The sequence below is a fragment of the Henckelia pumila genome, chromosome 4 (genome assembly GCF_033568475.1).
Source record: "Henckelia pumila isolate YLH828 chromosome 4, ASM3356847v2, whole genome shotgun sequence".
Lineage (NCBI taxonomy): Eukaryota > Viridiplantae > Streptophyta > Magnoliopsida > Lamiales > Gesneriaceae > Henckelia > Henckelia pumila.
Genome location: NC_133123.1, coordinates 19,219,787 through 19,239,967, shown reverse-complemented (window position 1 = coordinate 19,239,967; position 20,181 = coordinate 19,219,787).

Genomic DNA, 20,181 nt, shown 5'->3' with positions numbered 1-20,181 from the left:
ATGAAAATAATTTATTTTTTGATTTCACTTATATTGCTATATTATATGATTAACTTTACAAATGCAATATGTTATTTAAAAAACCAATTAAAATGTTGTGTTTAAATATTTCAAAAAATTTATATTATTTTTTATTTTTTTCTAATATAACATTCTTTTACTTTTAAGAACATTTATTTACTTTTATACCCTAACTAAAATATTTTTTTTGCTTTTATATCCCTATATGTTTTTATATGACCTTAATTATAACATTCTTTTATTAATAGATTATTATATTATGAAACTTATTCTTCATAAAATTATGGTGATGTTATATATCTATATATTATATTAAACAAAAATTGTAGAAGTGTAAATATTGCTTAAATATTTTAAATGATCAGTTATTTTATTGTCATAATACAAAAAATATGTGAATTTTTATATTGTTATATTTGTTACAATCCTTATGTAATTCATTATCTATTTTAGTATGATTAATTCATCATTTTTCTTAGTATCTTACTATTATATTATCATAACAGATTTTTCCTCTTAATTTACCTAATAATTCTATATTTTTCATGATAAAAAATCATTATTACCCATAAATATTAATATTAAAATAAAAAAATGATTCACTTAGAACATAATCCACAAGAGCTTTTTTGCTTATTAATTTACCTCATACGTTTAAAGTTTTTAAGACAAAAAATAATAATGATTCATTTATAAAATTAAAAAATAGTTTATAAGAAAAAAATAGGTAGTAGAAATAATGCATTATTTTATAATTTTCTTCTCATTATTATTTTTAAGAATGAATTTAGGAATATAATGACAACCATTAAAATGTTGTATTCAATGGGTAAAATAATAATAATAATAATAATAAATGCATAAATTAACCTAATAATTCTATATTTTTCAAGATAAAAAATCATTATTACCCATAAATATTAATATTAAAAATAAAAATAAAAATGATTCACTTAGAACATAATCCACAAGAGCTTTTTTGCTTATTAATTTACCACATAATTTTAAATTTTTTAAGACAAAAAATAATAATGATTCATTTATAAAATTAAAAAATAGTTTATAATAAAAAATAGGTATTAGAAATAATGCATTATTTTATAATTTTTTTCTCATTATTATTTTTTTTGAATGAATTTAGGAATATAATGACAACCATTAAAATGTTGTATTCAATGGGTAAAATAATAATAATAATAATAATAATAATAATAATAATAATAATAATAATAATAATAATAATAATAATAATAATAATAATAATAATAATAATAATAATAATAATAATAATAATAATAATAATAATAATAATAATAATAATAAATGCATGAATTAAATGAATGAACAACACATTGATTTTTATAAATTCCACATTCCAAATTTGTCCCTAAATTTTACACCATTTTTTCACTCATGCCCATGCAATTAATACCAATAATTCATATTTTTTGGGCAATGTAGTAAATACACAATGGAAAACTTTGCCCTCTATTCATACTTTTAAAACAAAAATAGATAGATGAATGTTTCCCTGCACCGACGCCAGCGCATGTGGCTTATTTTTTTTTAAAAAAAATATTTTACATATCTTTACGTGAAAATTGAGAACAATAATCCCCAATCTCAGAATCACGTTTCCCCATTTTCTTCTTAGTCTTAGATCGCGATTTGAAAAACTTTTTTTTCTTTTTTTTTTTTTAAAGTTTTTCTGAGTCGGCCGGCCGTCGCCCTCCATCTAGATCATGGCCACGTCGGCAGGGTTCCCCACCGATGGCACCGAACACGAGGCCGACGGCGACCTTGCTAGACACAGGCAGATTGTTGGTGTTGGGGTCGGTCTATTTCTTCTTGAGCACGTCGTAAAGACCCATTTTGGTGGTCGAGTAGAGGGTTTGCAGGTTGGGGTCGGTCCATTTCTTCTTGCTATGATCCGGAGCCCCACGGAAACGGGTCTGACACTGGCGGTGGCAGAGGCGGTGGTAGATGGATATGGTGCCCGGAGGCGGAGGCGTCGTGGCAAGCCAAAGCTGGGCAGATATTTTGAACGGCCGAGGAGATGTCCAAGATGGTGATTGGGAACGAAGATGGAGTTTTCAATGCAGGTCGTTGATTGAGGAATTAAGAAGTGCCAAAGTGGAGATGTTAATTAACCCGACGGGGGACTATAATGCAAATGTTATACACATGAATTTCTCATTGTTCAAAGCGGTGTTGGAAATTGTTATTGAATGATTTGTGGAAGTAATGGGTTTGAAAAACTTGTCCAAAAAGGCTTGAAAAGTTTAGGGAAATGGGGAATTGGTTGTCCCACATTGGAACAACTCCAATTTGTTGCTCACCTTATATAGTCCAACATTGAACTATGGGATTGGGCCCTTAGGGCACCGATGTTTTGTAAAGGGGCAAGACGCTAATCGATGAAACAAACACGCGCGCGCGCGCGGCCGGCCGGCTCGTCGTGGTGTGGTGTGGTCTTCTGATCCGATTATTCTTTTTGAATAAAATTTATTTAAAATAATATTTTATTATTTTATTGAGTAGGCCCGAGCGGTAAATTATTACCGCGCGGGCGCAGCACCTCACATGCAAGACAGTAAGTTCAAAGTGACTTGCGCCCGCGCGGTAACATTTTGCCGCGCAGGCGCGGTACCAAAATAGCGAGACAGTAGGTTGGCTTAAAGTTGGCCGCTCGAGCGGTAGAAAATTACCGCCCGAGCGCACCTTCAAACGTGTTGTTTCGTGTATAAGACTATATATATGGTGGTTATAACACAGAAAAAAGATAGAGAAACATCAGATAACATATATTTCTGATTTCTGATTTCTGAAATATCTCTCCCTCACTTTCTCAAAGAAAAGTTAAAACATATTTTCGTTCGTTGAAGTTCGAGATATTCGTTGTGCTGCCATATCTCGTTCAAAAGTCGTTGTATCTTAGAGACGATTGCTGCCAACGTTTAGCACTGTTAACGGGCAATTTCGTCTTGCGGATAGAGAGTTTCTCTCGCCTCGACTTTGTTCATATTTGTTGCTGCTATTGCTGCTGTTGACGCACTCTTATTCAGAATTCGAAGTACACCCTAACAACAATCGCAAGACGAAATTTTGTATTTCTCGGATTCTGAAGATGTCTACCGTTTCCTTTACTCCGCTCGCTTCCGCCCCTGCACATGGAGAAAAGCCGCCAAAGTTTTTTGGTGCCGACTTCAAACGTTGGCAGCAGAAAATGCTCTTCTATCTTACAACATTGAATCTGTATAGATTCCTGAAGGAGGATCCCCCCGTCGTCATTGAAGGCGATTCTGACACCCAAAGGAGGACCGCTGTTGATGCATGGAACCACAGCGATTTTCTGTGCAGAAACTATATTCTGAATGGCCTTGATGACACTCTCTATAGTGTCTATTCATCAGTCAATACGGCCAAGGAACTCTGGAATTCCTTGGAAAAGAAATACAAAACTGAAGATGCCGGTATAAAGAAGTTCGTGGTTGGCAAATTTCGGGACTTCAAAATGATAGACTCAAAAACTGTAATGAGTCAAGTGCAAGAGATACAATCATCTTGCATGACTTATTGGCCGAAGGGATGGAAATCAATGAACCATTCCAAGTCGCGTCTATCATTGAGAAGTTGCCTCCTATGTAGAAAGACTTCAAAAACTACCTGAAGCACAAACGTAAGGAGTTAAAACTTGAAGATCTTATAGTGCGACTTCGCATTGAGGAGGACAACAGGAATACTGAGGCCAAGTCAAGTAAAAAGATGATGGAAACCGAGGCCAAAGCAAATCTGGCGGAGTCTAGTACGTGTCAAAAGAGGAAGCGCCCCCATGATGGAAAGCAAAAGGGGAAAGCGAAGAAATTCCAAGGAAGTTGCTACAACTGTGGCAAACCGAATCATATGGCAAGGGACTGCCGACTTCCAAAGAAAAATAACAAAAATCAGAACCAAGGCAAGTGAACATGGTTCAAGAAAGGTATGTACCTTTAGCACTTTCTGATATTGATCTTAGTGTTGTTATATGTGAGACCAACATGGTGGATGATCCAAGAGGATGGTAGATCGATACCGGCTCTACGAGTCACGTGTGTGCCGAGAAAGACATGTATTCCACCTATGCCATCGTTGGGGATCAAAAGTTGTTCATGGGAAACTCCGCAACATCTAAAGTTGTGGGAGTAGGAAATGTGGTGTTGAAAATGACCTCGGGCAAAGAGGTGACGCTCAAGAATGTGCTGCATGTGCCAGACATTCGGAAGAACTTAGTTTCTGGTTCACTTATGAGCAAGGCTGGATTTAGAATGGTTTTTGAATCTGATAAATTTGTATTAACTAAATCTGGTGTATTTGTTGGCAAAGGGTACCAAGATAGTGGTCTCTTTAAATTGAATGTAATGAATGTTATCCGCCCTGAGGCGAAGAATAAAGTTGTTGGTTCTGCTTACTTGCTTGAAAGCTATGAATTATGGCATGAACGATTAGGACATGTTAACTTCAATACGTTGCAACGACTTGCAAACTTAAGTGTAATTCATACGTTTAAAAGAAATCCACAAAACAAATATGAGATTTGTGTTGAAGCGAAAATGGTTAAAGCTCCATTTCATAATGTCATGAGAAGTACTATGCCACTTGAATTAATGCATACTGATGTATGTGATTTAAAAATGGTACAAACACGAGGTGGAAATAAGTACTTTATAACATTCATTGATGATTGGACCAGATTTTGTTACGTATATTTATTGAAAAGTAAAGATGAAGCGATCGAAGCTTTCAAGAAATATAAGACTGAGATTGAAAATCAACGAAGTTCGAAAATTAAAATGATTCGAAGTGATCGAGGTGGAGAGTATGTGGCTTCTTTTGAAGAATTTTGCTCAACTTCGGGCATCATTCATCAAACGACAGCCCCTTACTCACCTCAATCCAATGGCGTTGCAGAACGCAAGAATCGAACATTAAAGGAAATGATGAACGCGTTGTTAATAAATTCTGGCTTACCTCAAAATATGTGGGGTGAAGCGATTCTCTCAGCAACTCACATTCTAAACCGGATTCCAATCAAAGGAAAAGACGAAACACCATATGAACAGTGGAAAATTCGTAAACCTTCTTACCAATACCTCAAAGTGTGGGGGTGTTTGGCGAAAGTAGAAGTACCTAAGCCAAAACAAATAAAAATTGGGCATAAAACGGTTGACTGTATATTTATTGATTATGCATACAATAGTAGTGCATATCGATTTTTAGTACATAAGTCAACGATTCCTGATGTACATGAAGGCACAATTATGGAGTCAAGGAATGCTGTATTCTTTGAAAATATCTTTTCATGTAAAGAAAGGAAAGAAATTAGTTTGAACAAGCGAACTCGTGAAAATACAACTGAAACTCCACAAAACAACGAGGAACCATGATGCAGCAAGCGTGTAAGAGTTGAAAAGTCGTTTGGTCCTGATTTTTTAACATACATGTTAGATAATGAACCAAGAACTCTTCAAGAGGCTTTATCAAATCCTGAGGCTCCTTTTTGGAAGGAAGCCATACAAAATGAAATAGATTCCATCATGCACAATCATACGTGGGAGTTGGTTGATCTCCATCCGAGATGTAAATCTTTGGGATCCAAGTGGATTCTTAAAAGGAAATACAAAGAAGATGGATCTATAGATAAATATAAAGCTCGACTAGTGGTTCAAGGTTTTAGACAAAAGGAGGGATATGATTTTTTCGATACCTACTCTCCTGTTTCTAGAATAACATCCATTCGTGTTCTCATAGCTATTGCAGCATTGCATGATCTAGAGATACATCAAATGGATGTTAAAACAGCGTTTTTGAATGGAGAGTTGGACGAAGAAATATATATAAAACAACCAGAAGGGTTTATTGTACCCGGAAAAGAAGAAAAGGGTGTAAACTTGTCAAGTCGCTGTATGGACTCAAACAAGCACCTAAACAGTGGCATCAAAAGTTTGACACTGTTATGTTGTCAAATGATTTCACAATAAATGAATGTGACAAATGTGTCTATATTAAAGGTAATACAAATGCATATGTAATTGTTTGCCTTTATATAGATGACATGTTAATCATGGGAAGCAACCATGAATTGATTGTGAAAACCAAGAAAATGTTGAGACAACATTTTGATATGAAGGATTTGGGATTGTGTGATATAATTCTAGGGATTAAAGTCTCTAGACTTTCTGCTGAAATTATGTTATCCCAAACTCATTATGTAGAAAAGGTTCTTGAACGATTTCATGCCACAAATCGTCCTCCGGCTAGAACACCTATGGAATTGGGTACACATTTAGCCAAAAATAGAGGAGAACCTGTTTCACAAGTGGAATATGCAAGGGTGATAGGAAGTTTAATGTACTTAACTAACTGTACCCGTCCTGATCTTGCATATACTGTAAACAAACTTAGTTGGTTCACAAGTAATCCAAGTGAGGATCATTGGAAAGCACTAATGAGAGTGCTTGGATATTTGAAATACACTTATAGTTATGGAATAGTGTATACAAAATATCCTGCAGTCCTAGAAGGATATTGTGATGCAAATTGGATTTCTGACACGAAAGACTCCAAGTCTACGAGTGGATATGTGTTCACAATCGGTGGAGGAGCGGTGTCATGGAGATCCTCTAAACAAACTTGTATAGCTCGGTCGACTATGGAGTCCGAGTTCATTGCTCTAGATAAAGCTGGAGAAGAAGCCGAGTGGCTTCGAAACTTTCTAGAAGATATTCCATATTGGAATAAACCAATGTCTTCCATTACGATTCATTGTGACAGTCAGTCAGCAATAGGAAGAGCACAAAGTAGTATGCACAATGGTAAATCTCGATATATTCGTCGGAGACACAATACCATAAGACAATTGATCTCGAATGGGGTTATTTCGGTTGACTATGTGAAGTCAAAGGAAAACCTTGCGGATCCGCTTACAAAAAGTATAAATAGAGATCAAATGTACAAACTACTTGGAGGAATGAGTTTAAAATCCACAAATTAAAATATTTATAGCGGTAACCCAACCTTGAGAATTGGAGATCCCAAAACCTTGGTTCAATGGGATAACTAAGTTATAAATATTAGTTTGAGTGCTTGGAATTGTTACTTACTCATTCCTGAAATATCCAAGTCTAAATGACCTGCAAAATGTGGTGAGGTTAAGTTTTCTTTTAATGATTCCTATACCTATGAGGTGGAGTAACGCAGGATACTCTTGATAGGAGATCACCTATATAAGTGCAAAGTATTGGCCACTTTGATTGCAACACTTATGAATCTAAGATATGGTCCAGGGCCGAAATAGACACAACGTGAGAACAAAATATGTAAGAGTATTGTTATGTAAGTAATATTGTCTTGGTTTACACAAACGGTTGACTAGTTCAAGACATCGCGTCACTATGCAACTAGTAAATCCAATAGTATTTTACTAAGGTAGGTTCAAAACCACAAGCTACCTATCCTGATGTAACAATAACTCAAAATGATTTTCTAATGAGAATGCTAATATACGTGAAATTCATTCATGTGGGGGATTGTTGGAAATTGTTATTGAATGAATTGTGGAAGTAATGGGCTTGAAAAACTTGTCCAAAAAGTCTTGAAAAGTTTAGGGAAATGGGGAATTGGTTGTCCCACATTGGAACAACTCCAATTTGTTGCTCACCTTATATAGTCCAACATTGAACTATGGGATTGGGCCCTTAGGGCACCGATGTTTTGTAAAGGGGCAAGACGCTAATCGATGCAACAAACACACGCGCACGCGGCCGGCCGGCGCGGCGAGGCGTGGTGTGGTGTGGTGTGGTGTGGTCTTCTGATCCGATTATTCTTTTTGAATAAAATTTATTTAAAATAATATTTTATTATTTTATTGAGTAGGCCCGAGCAGTAAGTTCAAAGCGACTTGCGCCCGCGCGGTAACAATTTTCGCGCGGGCGCGGTACCAAAATAGCGAGACAGTAGGTTGGCTTAAAGTTGGCCCCTCGAGCGGTAGAAAATTACCGCCCGAGCGCACCTTCTGCAGACTGAAAAGTCACGATTGTTTCTGGCCTTTTTTCTGTCATGGGTTGCATCCTTACGCCTTCAAACGTGTTGTTTCGTGTATAAGACTATATATATTGTGGTTATAACACAGAAAAAAGATAGAAAAACATCAGATAACATATATTTCAGATTTTTGATTTCTAAAATATCTCTCCTTCACTTTCTCAAAGAAAAGTTAAAACATATTTTCGTTCGTTGAAGTTCGAGATATTCGTTGTGCTGCCATATCTCGTTCAGAAGTCGTTGTATCTTAGATACGATTGCTGCCAACGTTTAGCACTGTTAACGGGCAATTTTGTCTTGCGGATAGAGAGTTTCTCTCGCCTCGACTTTGTTCGTATTTGTTGCTGCTATTGCTGCTGTTGACGCACTCTTATTCAGAATTCGAAGTACACCCTAACAACAAGCGGAAACCATTATGAGTATTATACTTAACCTAAGCGGATGCCCAGATGTTAGATATTGGAAAGAGAACTATTATGGAATCTACTCTGTTAAATCAGGTTACTGGATCATGAATAATTCGAGTCCCCTGCCATTTCAATCATCTTATCAGCTTGCTTATTGGTGACGATTCTTATGGAAACTAAACATACCACCAAAAGTGTGTATTTTCCTCTGGAAAGCATCTCGAGACTTCATTCCAATGGAGGTAAATCTTAAATCTCATCATGTACCGACTAATAGTTTTTGTTCTCTTTGTAAGTCAGATTTGACCACTACTAGCCATTGCATTCTGTTTTGTCAATTTGCGAGAAATGCTTGGAAAAAATATAGTTTTTGGAGACTTTTTAAAAATCTTAGAGGGGAATCTTTTATTGACTGTTATATTCTACTATTGGAAAAGTTAAATAAACAAGAGATGGAGTATTTTGCTGTGATGGCATGGGCGGTTTGGCGAGATTATTGTAATGGGAAACATAGACCAAAGAGCAGAGTATTAGATTTTACTATGGATTGGGCCTTGGACTATGTTATCTGGTTTCCATAGTGCGAGAATGAAGTGTGATGTCCAAAATTCCTTGAATAATGGGATTATGGATCGGATTTGGAAACCACCAATACATGATCAATTAAGGTTGGATGTTGATGCGGGTGTCGATACTAACAGGAAATTATGCAGTGTCGGTATTGTGGTTAGAGATTCTTCTGGTCAGGTCTTAGGGGATAAGGCGACTGGTATCCAGTATCCAAATTTAGTGTTGAATGGGGGAGCTTTTGGCTATTCGAGCTGGAATGGACTTTTGTATTGAACATGGTTTTTCTAATGTTAATATCTTCTCTGATTCTCAATTGGATGTTGCAGTAATTGAATGAGTGGGTGCCCGGTTAGCCAACTTGTGGCTAAGGGCTTTTATGACTCTATGTAAAACAATCTTTTGTTTAATATAATTTACACTTTTATAATGATATTGACTTTATCTTTCTTCATAATATTATATTGTGATATACTATTGTTGTTTTGATAAAGACCTTGAATATACTATAGTGTATGTAAGATGTGGTAGCACATGGGATGGCTATCATGAAACACATCTTATAGTCACTGTATATTCTAAACAGTTCCTAGTCAATTGAGCCGTCCGCAAATAAGGATAAGGATCGCTCGAGATTGAGACTAGCATTTGCGATGCCGAGTACCACGTTTCATTGGTATGGAACATAGAGATGTTCAAAGCATGCAAATGGATATTCATATGATGAATGATCGAACTACCCTATTCGAACTTTCCAAGTGGTTATCACTTATCGAGTGGATAAAGTTCGCGGTTTTGGTTGTACACCATTAGTCCTTATTACTTGAAACATCATTGAGACTCTATATGCTAGTACTGTACTTTGACTCGTTTACCGATTCTATTGGGGTCATCAGGTGTTGGGATTGGGTACAGTTACGACACGTATAGGAGTCGATGCTTTGTTGTCAAGGATTCACCACATACTTGCGAGTGTGGATATCCTATGCGATCTGAGGAGATATTAGTGTGACGAATCTCTGGCCAGAGTACATGATGTGTTTTAGGTTAATGGGTTTTCCTAGTAACACATGCGATGTCACTATTTGATCTCCAAGATGTAATGCATAGTTATCGAATCTCGAACGACTCTCGATGTACCAATGGTTGTTGATTCGATCGGGATATATGGATGAAGGGACCGTACTGTACGCTAACCAAAATCTACTGGTTCTTGCAGGCACTATCAGTAATACCTAGGGAATCATGGGGCGATGTTGCTAGGCGCTCTTACCATGATTCGATGGGTAAGTCGGAAATTGTTGTTCCGAGTCACAAGGAGTTGTGAGCCCACGACTAGCTGTATTCCTGAACCATTGAGGGTTACACAAGTAATGGATTACTAAAACCCCGTAGAGATAGTTAAATTTAAAGAGTTAAATTTAATGAAAGAGAAGTTGGACTTCTTAATTAAAAGGGAGTGAGATTTCCTAAATTGACATAGGAATGAGCATTTTTGAAAATCACTGAATTCGGATTCAGAAAAATTATCTTGACTCTAAAAGATGCAGAAATGGTTTCTGTGCACATTGGTGAAATCAATTTATCAATCGGAGTCACGATGAATTTTATATTAATTTCTATAACAACAGGCTTGGCTTGTTGGGATTAAGTTATGGATTGTGGGCTTTAAGGAGTTAGAGTCCTGATACAATTATAACTAGAAATTATCTATAAATAGAGGTGTTGGGTTCGAAAATTAGACACATTGAATACTGCAATTTTCAAAATTCACTCTATACTATTCAAGAGGATTTTTCGAAAATTCCTCTGTCCCTTTTGGAGAAAATTCGACTTGTGATTTTTGTGAAAAATTACAAATCGAATTAACAGATCATATCTGTTTATTCTCTACGTAAAACTTCTGATTGATTTCTAGTGTAGTCAATCAGAGGGTTTCTGTTTTTCATTCGTGGACCTAATTCTGGAGTTAGATCGTGACTATCATCGGTTCTCGGGATTTACAAGAAGAGCAGATTAAATTCTGTTGGAGTCCACGATCAAGCCTTTGCTTGACGAGGTAAAAATTTAATTGTGATTTTATTTTTACTTGAACAAATTTAATCGTAAAAGTTTTGATACCCATATATGGAATCGTTCCATATAATAAAAATAAAATTTTTAAACTTCCGCTGCACCGGGTATCAATTCTTAATTGATCTGAACACAGTTTTCCAACAGTGGTATCAGAGACAGGTTGCTCAGATCAAACGATTAAATTAATCGATTGTACAAAATTTTTAAGCCTCGTTTTTTGAAACAAAACGAAAATTTAAAATTGAATTTTAATGGGCAAATCGGGCAGCGATCGTCGCTGCCCAAGGGGCAGCGACGGGCTGCCCAGCCCGGGCCCCTTTTTGGGGCGCGGGCTGCCCGGGATTGTCCTGGGCAGCCCGGAAAAATTATTTTTAATTTTTAATTAAAATTTTAATTTTTTTGAAATTCTAGTTTTTGATCCGATCGAAAATTGTTTTTGATTGGTTCACGAGGCATCGGATCGAATTGTTCGAGTCCGAAAATTTTAAAATTGATTTTTGGATAAATTTGAATTTTTGGAAAATTTATAAATTTTATCCGTTAAATTAAATTTTATAAAATAAATTATTTTGGTACAATTGATGATAAGATATTATCTTATGGATGGATAAGATAAAATATGATTTTATCTTTTAAATTATGATGCCTTTGCATGTTTATCCAATTATTTAATTATTGAATTAATTAATGGATAAAGGATGATCGATTGCCATGACCAATGTTTTAGGTGTATGTTAGGTAATTTATATTTGTCTTATTGTTGTTGATGTTTATTAATGGGCTTGGTTTATAGCCCAATATGATTGTCATATGTAATAAAAGTGGGTCTGGTTTATGGCCCGTTCCCACCCCTAAAAATGTATCCCATATTTGTCATCAAAATTTATTTTAAATTTATTAGACTTAGTGGGAGACAAAGATTTGAAGAAATGGTGGGCCCAGCAGACAATGAAGACCGAAGAAATGTAAATTGGAAGCTCAATGTAATAGGATTGTATTGCATACTTGCATATCACCTAGGATTGGACTTAGACTCGTGATTGGCAACCACGGGTCGATTAGTTAATGGGATCGATCATCCTTAAATAATATATGATATTATTGATGTATGCATGTTTAGACTAAATTGTATGAATCCCGCAAGCATACATAAATTGCATGATGAGACAAATTTTCAAAATTAAAAATCCCTCATTTTAAATATGATTTAAAATTGATATCAAGATTAATAAAAAGGGAATTTAAATATTGTTTAAATATTCCTACCTTCCATCAACGATCAATGTATGAGATGCTACCCGCGGATACGGTCCGGCTCATATTATTGGGGGGGGGCCCATTCGTCGGAAAGCTGTACATTGGATCGACACATGTTGTAAGTTGGGTGGAACTCCCATGGGATTAGCTCATATTATTGGGGATCCACATGGCGACCGTCCATCACAACTTAATATTGATGGGTTATCTTGACATGTCACAATAAACGGCGTCATATTATTGGGCCCTTATTGGACATGAGGTAAAAACATGGGGGTTACTTTGGAAGTAATTGGGCTCTACCTTTTGAAAATTATGGTTGGCTGATATTATTCGGGATCATGATTTGTCAATTGGACTCCATGTTCTCACTAAGGAAAACAGTTTCCCGTTTTCACTAGAGGGTAGTGAAATCGTTAAAATAGTGGGAGTGTAATTCATAAAATTAAAATTCGCCATATTTTATGTCTTAGTAAATTAATTAAACAATCATTGATTATTGTCTGTTTCCTTTTCAGTATACTATTACAATGACTTCTCGCAATCCACTGTTTTCAATTCTCGAACAAAACAAATTGACTGGCGCAAACTATACGGAATGGTTTCGTAAGTTGAAAATTATTCTAAACTCGGAGAAAATTTTCTACGTGTTAGAAAAGAATCCTCCAAAGGAAGCACCGGCTAATATAAGTCCGGAAGAATTGGAAAAACTTGATCAATTGTGGGACCATGATATCAAGGCTAAATGCTATATGCAAGCTTCAATGTCTGATGAAATCCAGAGGCAATTTGAGGATGCCGTGAATGCTGCTGACATACACGTGCACCTCAAGGAACTTTTTGAAGCTCAGTCAAGGTCGGAAAGGTATGCCACCATCAAAGAGCTCATGACATGCCGCATGCGAGATGGGACTTCGGTCCGTGAGCATGGGGTACACATGATTGGGCTCATTGAAAAGTTGATAACACTCGATTTGACATTGGAGCATGAGCTAAACGCGGACTTATTACTTCTTTCACTTCCTTCGTCGTTTGACGGATTTGTGGTGAACTTCAATATGAACAAGATAGAGGCCACCCTTGAAGAGATGGTCAATATGCTTGTGTCTTATGAGGCCACATTAAAGAAGGATAAACCGGTACTCTTGGTTGGCTCCTCTTCTTACTCCAAGAAGGGGCCAAGTGAAAAGGGTAAGAAACGTTCTGCCTCGCCCAAGAAGAATGTACCAAATAAGAAGGGAAAGGCCAAGGCTTCAATTGGGATAAAAGATGAAAGCGTTTGCCATTACTGCAAGAAACCCGGTCATTGGAAACGTAACTGCAAGGAATACCTCGAACAGTTGCGAACTGCAAAGGGTATGTTTTACATTGAAATAAATGTTTCGCTTAATACTTCTTCTTGGGTATTGGATACCGGATGTGGATCTCACATTTGCAATGATTTGCAGGTGATGACAAGAAGTCGTAAGCTAAGGATGGGTGAGACTCAGCTAAGGCTCGAGAATGGTTCTAGAGTCGAAGCCAAAGCTATAGGAGACATTTATTTAGTTTTGCAGAACAATTTTAAGTTATTTTTGAGAGTTGTTTTATATGTTCCGGATTTGGTCAAAAACATTATTTCTATTTCTATGCTTGATAGAGATGATTTTTCTTGTAATTTTGTGAATGGGATTTGCAATATTTACAAGAATGAATGTTTGATTGGAAATTGACAACTTGAAAATGATCTATATAGCTTAAAATTAAAAGACGTTCCAATGAATTATATTGATAAACCGGTAACAACAATTAAAAGGAAAAACGATAGTCAAAACCCGGCAAACCTTTGGCATGCTAGGCTAGGTCATATTTCCTCAAGGAGGATGAACAAGCTAGTGGGAGAGGGCATGTTTGATATGTCTGATATTAACTCTCTACCTACTTGTGAGTCCTGCCTAAAGGGAAAAATGACTAAATCTCCTTTCAAAGGGAAACCTGAGCGTAGTCAAAATCTGTTGGATTTGATCCATACAGATGTTTGCGGTCCATTTAGGATTGGTACTAAATGTGGCAACATCTACTTCATTACCTTTACTGATGATCATTCTAGGTATGGGTATTTATATTTAATGAAATATAAGTCTGAAGCATTTGAAAGGTTCAAAGAATTCAAGGCTGAAGTAGAACACAAACTAGGTAAAAGTATTAAGGCACTTCGATCGGATCGAGGTGGAGAATACTTAAGTACCGAGTTTTTGGACTATCTAAAAGAGAATGAGATTCTCTCTCAGTGGACTTCTCCTATGACACCTCAGCTGAATGGTGTTTTGGAGCGTCGCAATCGAACTTTGTTGGACATGGTTCGATCCATGATGAGCTTCACTGAGCTCCCACCTTCGTTTTGGGGCTACGCGCTTGAAACGGCGGTGTTGTTGTTAAACAACGTCCACACTAAAGCAGTAAATAAAACACCATACGAGTTATGGAATGGCAAAGCTCCTAAGTATTCGTACTTGAGGATTTGGGGATGTCCTGCTTACGTGAAGCAGACAGTGGGAGATAAGTTGAATATTCGATCCACCTTATGTTATTTTGTAGGGTATCCGAAGAATTCAATCGGATATTATTTCTATCATCCTGCTGAAACAAAAGTGTTTGTTTCAAGGAATGCCACCTTCTTGGAGAAGGAGTTCTTATTGGATAAGAAAGGCAAGATGATGGAACTCAAAGAAATTCGAGAAGATTCCGAGATACAAAATAGCGATCCTACACCTCAAGAATCATCACAAAACACGCCTATTACTAGGAGATCCGAGAGGACTTCTAGGCCTCCTATTAGATATGGTCTTCTTCTTGAAGGGGATCAAAGTGAACCCGACATTGGATGTGATCCAAAAAACTTCAAGGAAGCAATTTCTGATGCGGATTCAAATTTATGGCTTGAAGCTATACAATCGGAAATAGACTTGATGCATTCTAACCAAGTTTGGTCTTTAGTAGATCCTCCCGATGGAATTGTTCCAATTGGGTGCAAATGGATCTACAAGAGAAAGCTTGGGCCTGATGGAAAGGTATTGACCTACAAGGCACGATTGGTGGCAAAAGGTTATACTCAAAGACAAGGAGTTGACTATGATTAAACTTTTTCACCAATCGCAATGTTCAAGTCCATAAGAATCCTTATTGCCATAGCAGCATGGTATGACTATGAGATATGTCAAATGGATGTAAAGACTGCATTTCTTAATGGAAACATTAAGGAAGAGATCTATATGATGCAGTCTGAGGGATACACATCCATGGGAAGCGAGCATAAGGTATGCAAGCTTCAGAGATCAATCTATGGTCTCAAACAAGCATCAAGAAGTTGGAACCAGAAATTTGATGAAACGATAAAGGATTTTGGTTTTATCAAGAACCCGGAGGAACCATGCGTGTACAAGAAAGTAGTTAAGAATGCGGTAACATTCTTAGTACTTTAAGTTGATGACATCCTACTCATGGGGAATGATGTAGGGATGTTGCAGTCAACAAAGATATGGTTATCAGGTAGATTCTCGATGAAGGATTTAGGTGAGGCATCCTATATTCTAGGAATTCAGATCTATAGAGATAGATCTAAAAGAATGATAGGACTCACTCAATCAACCTACATCGACACCATATTGAAAAGGTTTTCTATGGATGAGTCCAAGAGAGGACATCTACCTATGTGTCATGGAGTTTTTCTATCCAAGTCTATGTGTCCCAAGACTGACGAAGAGATAGAGAAGATGACACACGTGCCATATGCGTCAGCCATAGGTAGTATCATGTATGGGATGATATCTACCAGACCGGATGTGGCCTATGCTCTGAGCGTCACGAGCAGATACCAAGCCAATCCCGGTCAAATGCATTGGAAAACCGTGAAGGATATTCTTAAGTACTTGCGAAGGACTAAGAATTTATTCATGGTTTATGGAGGGAGAGAATTGAAGTTGGAAGGCTATACCGACTCTAGCTTCCAATGTGACGTGGATGACTCGAAATCAACCTCTGGATTTGTATTCGTGCTCAATGGTGGTGCTATCTCTTGGAAGAGTTCCAAGCAGGACACCACAGCGGATTCCACCACTGAGGCAGAATACATTGCAGCATCAGCTGCTGCTAAAGAGGCGGTTTGGATAAGGAAATTCATCCAAGAGTTGGGTGTAATTCCTGAAGCTGTTGGTCCAGTCCCGGTGTACTGTGACAACACGGGTGCCGTTGCTCAGGCAAAGGAACCAAGGTCTCATCAGAAGTCCAAACACGTACTGAGGAAATACCACATCATCCGGGAGATCGTGGAAAGAGGAGACATCAGTGTCGAGAGAGTGGCCTCTACAGAAAATATCGCTGATCCACTTACTAAGCCCTTGCCAGGACCATTGTTTGACAAACATCGCGAAGCAATGGGATTACGTAGTATGACTAGTTGGCTTTAGGGCCAGTGGGAGATTGAAAGAGTGGGTGCCCGGTTAGCCAACTTGTGGCTAAGGGCTTTTATGACTCTATGTAAAACAATCTTTTGTTTAATATAATTTACACTTTTATAATGGCATTGACTTTATCTTTCTTCATAATGTTATAATGTGATATACTATTGTTGTTTTGATAAAGACCTTGAATATACTATAGTGTATGTAAGATGTGGTAGCACATGGGGATGGCTATCATGAAACAAATCTTATAGTCACTGTATATTCTAAACAGTTCCTATAAAATTGAGCCGTCCGCAAATAAGGATAAGGATCGCTCGAGATTGAGACTAGCATTTGCGATGCCGAGTACCACGTTTCATTGGTATGGAACATAGAGATGTTCAAAGCATGCAAATGGATATTCATATGATGAATGATCGAACTACCCTATTCGGACTTTCCAAGTGGTTATCACTTATCGAGTGGATAAAGTCCGCGGTTTTGGTTGTACACCATTAGTCCTTATTACTTGAAACATCATTGAGACTCTATATGCTAGTACTGTACTTTGACTCGTTTACCGACTCTATTGGGGTCATCAGGTGTCGGGATTGGGTACAGTTACGACACGTATAGGAGTCGATGCTTTGTTGTCAAGGATTCACCACATACTTGCGAGTGTGGATATCCTATGCGATCTGAGGAGATATTAGTGTGACGAATCTTTGGTCAGAGTACATGATGTATTTTAGGTTAATGGGTTTTTCTAGTAACACATGCGATGTAACTATTTGATCTCCAAGATGTAATGCATAGTTATCGAATCTCGAACGAATCTCGATGTACCAATGGTTGTTGATTCGATCGGGATATATGGATGAAGGGACCGTACTGTACGCTAACCAAAATCTACTGGTTCTTGCAGGCACTATCAGTAATACCTAGGGAATCATGGGGCGATGTTGCTAGGCGCTCTTACCATGATTCGATGGGTAAGTCGGAAATTGTTGTTTCGAGTCACAAGGAGTTGTGAGCCCACGGCTAGCTGTATTCCTGAACCATTGAGGGTTACACAAGTAATGGATTACTAAAACCCCGTAGAGATAGTTAAATTTAAAGAGTTAAATTTAATGAAAGAGAAGTTGGACTTCTTAATTAAAAGGGAGTGGGATTTCCTAAAATGACATAGGAATGGGCATTTTTGGAAATCACTGAATTCGGATTCAGAAAAATTATCTTGACTCTAAAAGATGCAGAAATGGTTTCTGTGCACATTGGTGAAATCAATTTATCAATCGGAGTCACGATGAATTTTATATTAATTTCTATAACAACAGGCTTGGCTTGTTGGGCTTAAGTTATGGATTGTGGGCTTTAAGGAGTTAGAGTCCTGATACAATTATAACTAGAAATTATCTATAAATAGAGGTGTTGGGTTCGAAAATTAGACACATTGAATACTGCAATTTTCGAAATTCACTCTATACTATTCAAGAGGATTTTTCGAAAATTCCTCTGTCCCTTTTGGAGAAAATTCGACTTGTGATTTTTGTGAAAAATTACAAATCGAATTAACAGATCATATCTGTTTATTCTCTACGTAAAACTTTTGATTAATTTCTAGTGCAGTCAATCAGAGGGTTTCTGTTTTTCATTCGTGGACCTAATTTCAGAGTTAGATCGTGACTGTTATCGGTTCCCGGGATTTACAAGAAGAGCAGATTAAATTCTGTTGGAGTCCACGATCAAGCCTTTGCTTGACGAGGTAAAAATTTAATTGTGATTTTATTTTTACTGAAAGAGTGGGTGCCCAGTGAGCCAACTTGTGGCTATGGGCTTTGATGACTCTTTGTAAAAAACAATCTTTTGTTTAATATAATTTACACTTTTATTAATGGCAATGACTTTATCTTTCTTCATATTGTTATATTGTGATATACTATTGTTGTTTTGATAAAGACCTTGAATATACTATAGTGTATGTAAGATGTGGTAGAACATGGGGATGTCTATCATGAAATACATCTTATAGTCACTGTATATTCTAAACTGTTCCTAGTCGATTGAGCCGTCCGAGAATAAGGATAAGGATCGCTCGAGTTTGAGACTAGCATTTGCGATGCGGAGTACCACGTTTCATTGGTAGGGAACATGGAGATGTTCGAAGCATGCAAATGGATATTCATAGGATGAATAATCAACTACCCTATCCGGACTTTCCAAGTGGTTATCACTTATCGAGTGGATAAAGTCCGCGGTTTTGGTTGTACACCATTAGTCCTTACTACTTGAAACATCATGGAGACTCTATATGCTAGTACTGTACTTTGACTCGTTTACCGACTCTATGGGGGTCATCAGGTGTCGGGATTGGGTACAGTTACAACACATATAGGAGTCGATGCATTGTTGTCAAGGATTCACCACATACTTGCGAGTGTGGATATCCTATGCGATCTGAGGAGATATTAGTGTGACAAATCTCTGGCCAGAGTACTTGATGTGATTTAAGAAATTGTTTCTTAGTAGCACATGCGATGTCACTAATTTGATCTTCAAGATGTATTGCATAGTTATCGAATCTTGAGCGACTCTCGATATACCAATGGTTGTTGATTCGATCGGGATATATGGATGAAGGGACCGTACTGTACGCGAACCAAAATCTACTGGTTCTTGTAGGCACTATCAGTGATACCTAGGGAATCATGGGGCGATGTTGCTAGGCGCTTTACCATGATTCGTTGGGCAAGTCGGAAATCGTTGTTCCGAGTCACAAGGAGTTGTGAGCCCACGGCTAGCTGTATCCCTGAACCATTGAGGGTCACACAGTGTAATGGAGTTTTTAATCCCCGTTGAGATAGTTAAATTTAAAGAGTTAAATTTAATGAATAAAGAAGTTGGACTTCTTAAATAAGAGTAAGGGAGTAGGATTTCCTAAAATGACATAGGGATGTACATTTTTGGAAACCACTGAATTCGGATTCAGGAAAATTTATCTTGACTATAAAATGTGCAGAAATGGTTTCTGTGCACATTGGTAAAATCGGTTTATCAATCGGAGTCACGATGAATTTTATATTAATTTCTGAACGTGTGGGCTTTGCTTGTCGGGCCTCAACTTATGACTAATGGGCCCTAAGCTGTTAGTGGCCTGCATTATAAATAAGTTATTGCAGTACAGAAATTACACACAACTGGTCATTAATTTGAGAGACAGAAATCGAAAAAACCCTAGCTCTCTCTCATAACTATTCGGCCGACCCCTCCCTCTCTGTCAGAGAAAATTCCGGTCTGTGATTTTGAATTGCAGTCTGGAATAAGCGAATCAAATTCGTTATTCTCTTCGCAGA